Here is a 3,732-nt window from a genome sequence, read left to right as displayed (position 1 = left end):
CATATCACCACGGGTGTTTTTCCATTGCCAGGTATCAATCCGCGGTCGCACTTAATTGATAGCTTTCAGATTTTGAGGAAAATCGATAGTTTGGCAAATGTGCAAAGTGGTTTCAAGATTTACTAGTGGAAATGGATCCTTCGTTGTACAGAGCTATTTTGGACTATAAAACAAAAGGTATTTATTCAACAGCTATCTCCAAAGTTGAAAAAAAGGAAATTCGCCGAAAGTCCGCAAGGTACAATGTTGAAGGTGAGTGTCATTTTCAGAAACTTTTACATTCAAGAGATTTGAAGAAGTCACATGTCATATTGGCCTATTTTTAGCTATGTAACTGTGCAGGATTGACTCCCCAAGTATTATCCGAGACACTTAGTAAACTACTTAGAGCGATATATGTTGGCGCTAGAGAGTTTTTCTGACAAGTTTGGCATGTTCTTTCTGACATGTGTTTATGTTATTCCCCTGGGAATGTGAAAAAAAACATGAAAACCAGTAATACATTTGCAGATACAGAACTTGCACACTTTGACAATAATGGTATTATATAATTGTGTTATCAATCATTTTTAAAGATGTTATAATTGTTTACTTAACTTCCCTGTCATTGTATTTTAAATCCACTTCCAAATCCTTCATATTATTTTATTATTTTAATCGTAACATTTTTAAGAATTGTGGTTTAAATGGAAAATATGTTTTTGAGAAGGGGTTTATGTTATAATAAAAGGATAATGAATACAGCATGTTTCATGGTTTGACATGGTTCATCTTCTGCAAATGTGAAAGAGGCATTTGCAGGGAAGAAGGCCCATGTCCTTCTGTCAAAGATTGAAAAATTCAAATTGTATTTTTGGGACATCCAGAAGGTTGGTCCCAACCAGGAGCTTGAGAGCGAGGTATTATGCTGTCATTTTTGTCTGATGCCTTTACATCACTTCACATATGTGCAATTCTGGACTATACACATTTTAATCAGGATTATTTTCTATTAATAAAGTCAATAATACATAAATTGCAATTTGGTGACCGGCAAAATTTGTTGATAACTGTTCCTCCATACTGAATATATGTAGCATTTACACACAGAGTCAGTCAACATATGGAACTGCATGTCTCACGCACAATTAATTTATTTTTCAATCTTTCATAGGTAATCAATGCCTACCTCACCTGTCTTGTGAGGAACCACAATAAAACAAGTGCACACAAGTTTGGTGTCATCGACAGTTTTTCGATAACGGCAATTTGGCTAGGAAAATTACCAAGACTCCGGACAGTATGTATAGGGGACTGTTATGCACATGGAATTTGTTTCTTTGATTATGCAATACATTTTCATTAGTTCCTCTTATTTACAGCTCAATCCAATGGCATTCTCCATCCTTGTGGGAATAATGAATGAACACCACCACTGGATGTTGACGGTGAGATGAGAAGTACTGTGCAAATCTTGCTTTTATAAGATCTGTATCAGTGGTTTTGAAGGCCCTATATACTTTCAAGGGTTGAACTCCCTTTCAAATGCCATTTCTGAAGTCTAAAAAAATGTTCATGTACCATTTCAATCTTACAGATTAATCTGTCCAATAGTAGGTTTGTGCCTCACTTATCTTGTTTCCATGTTAAAAATACAAAGGTCATCTACCCACATGAGAGGAGATGCCTTTTTTTGGATCCATTGGGGGAATCTAAAAGGAACATTCAGAGATTCCTGGAGTCAACAAGGTATTTTTTTCCATTAAAGGATGATGTCTGATACATAGTACTTGCACTATAACATAAGAGAAAAAGCAGCTCTAAGAGCTGCTAAATGACAATGGTGCAATAGTTTTTTACAAATAATATTTCTATCATTAAGGGCCTTTATGCGAAAGAAAGACTGCAATGTGACAAGGTGGGCATGCACCCTGGCCCATGCACGCCAGCAAGATGGCACATCATGTGGTGTCCTGGCCTTAAAAGTAAGTGTACTGTACACTACTGAAACAATGTGGACAACCTCAAGGTCATTCCTTTTTTTCATAAGAGAAATCCATGACCTGGTTTCTTACATGTTTGTGATATGTACCATTAAGTAGCCCAAAATGTTGATGTTAACAAGAATAGCTTGCGTATATTCATATGTTGCTCAAAGTAAAAACATGGATCTTAGCATCTTGCTAGTTTATGTATTTATCATAAGATGCTTGTACGCTAACCTAAGTTTTTTTTAGTTTGCAGCGAAAATATTGAAAGGGCAGCCAATTAACATCGAGACGCATCTTACGGCTGTGAACAATTTGAGACTGGATATTGCCACTGTCCTCCTTCAGGAAACAGGTGAATTTTATTTTTAGCAGATCAATATTAATTACTTCATGTTTGAGCTGTTTTAAACACATGCCCTTCAGTTGAAATGACAGGGGAGGGGGTAAATCATTATAGAGAAATGTACAGCACTGTATCCAAATGCTTAGTTCAAACCTGAAATGGCCCATAACCTTGGTACAAGACACTATATTGTATCAATTAATAAATGCTGGATATTCTGGAATTATTTAAGTAACATTAATAGTGCATGTGTGAAAGGGGTCCTCTGGGTCCTACTGTCTCACTTTCTTTTAACCCTCTATGTCAAATATTAAACTATATTTATGTTATGACCTTCTGCCCAATATCTAATAATATTTCTGTTTGTAGATGTATAGTTGCTTCTAAGAAGTTACATTTTATTACAAAAAAGTGTTCTATTTTGATTGTCTTTGGGTTTACTTTATTTGACGTTTGACTTTGAATATTGTATATATAAATTATTTAACTATGTGTGGATTTTGTTATTTGTTTGCATTAAAAGAAATTGCATTATACCTTGTTTGATAAGAAATTGCTGTGGAAAATGCACCCCCACCCTAACTCCACTTCTGGTAGTCCGATCATCACATGGTTTTCACTGTGCACTGAGGGGGCTATGATGAGTCACCAGGGTGAGTGCCAAGTCTCTATGACCTTCCTAGCCAGAGATAGATAGGGGGTGCATTTTCAGGCAGCAGGCCTGAACGTCCTGCCTGAAAATGTACCCCCACCCTAACTCCACTTCTGGTGGTCCAATTTTCACATGGTTTTCACTGTGCACTGATGGGGCTATGATGAGTCACCAGGGTGAGTGCCAAGTCTCCATGACCTTCCTAACCAGAGATAGATAGGGGGTGCATTTTACGTCAGCTGTGGAAAATGCACCCCCATCATAACTCCACCTCTGGTACTTCGGGTACTTAACGTTATTTGTGAATGTTCAATTTGAAACTTCTTAAAACCAAATCAATCGTAGATATCAGTTGCATTCATTCATTTATTCATCCATCCACCCATGAGCTTCTTAAAGTTAAAGAAAATGTCATATTTTAAAAAATACGAGTATTGGATCATGACAACACGTCGAATGAAGCAGCAAACATTCGTTCTCCTTGATGTCTCTAAAAAAAGTACATAGTGAGGTTTACTTTGGTGTATATATTCTTTACAGTAAGCTGTCAAGGTAGACAATTAACACTACATTTTTGGGACAGCAAATATTCCAATATTAATTGGTTATTGTTTTCGCCTTATCTGATCTAATGACGGCGAAATCATTAAAGGCTCACAATTTTTAATCCATCCACAAGTAAAGAATACGTAGATTATTTCACTTTATGTACTTTTTTATGCCGAAAGAGGCGATTTCAGCCACTTGAATGACGGCGAAATCATTAA

General features: G+C 36.4%; 1 long non-coding RNA gene across 1 annotated transcript; it reads left to right on the top strand.

The window, feature by feature from the left end:
* The first annotated feature begins 1,152 nt into the window (after positions 1 to 1,152).
* On the top strand, positions 1,153 to 1,958 carry LOC133635186 (uncharacterized). The gene is made up of 4 exons (XR_009822032.1): positions 1,153 to 1,279; positions 1,362 to 1,427; positions 1,640 to 1,728; positions 1,862 to 1,958. It is a non-coding gene; the product is annotated as an uncharacterized LOC133635186 (long non-coding RNA).
* The last annotated feature ends 1,774 nt before the right edge of the window (positions 1,959 to 3,732 follow it).

The sequence above is a fragment of the Entelurus aequoreus genome, linkage group LG01 (genome assembly GCF_033978785.1).
Source record: "Entelurus aequoreus isolate RoL-2023_Sb linkage group LG01, RoL_Eaeq_v1.1, whole genome shotgun sequence".
NCBI lineage: Eukaryota > Metazoa > Chordata > Actinopteri > Syngnathiformes > Syngnathidae > Entelurus > Entelurus aequoreus.
This window is presented reverse-complemented; position numbering and strand designations above follow the sequence as displayed.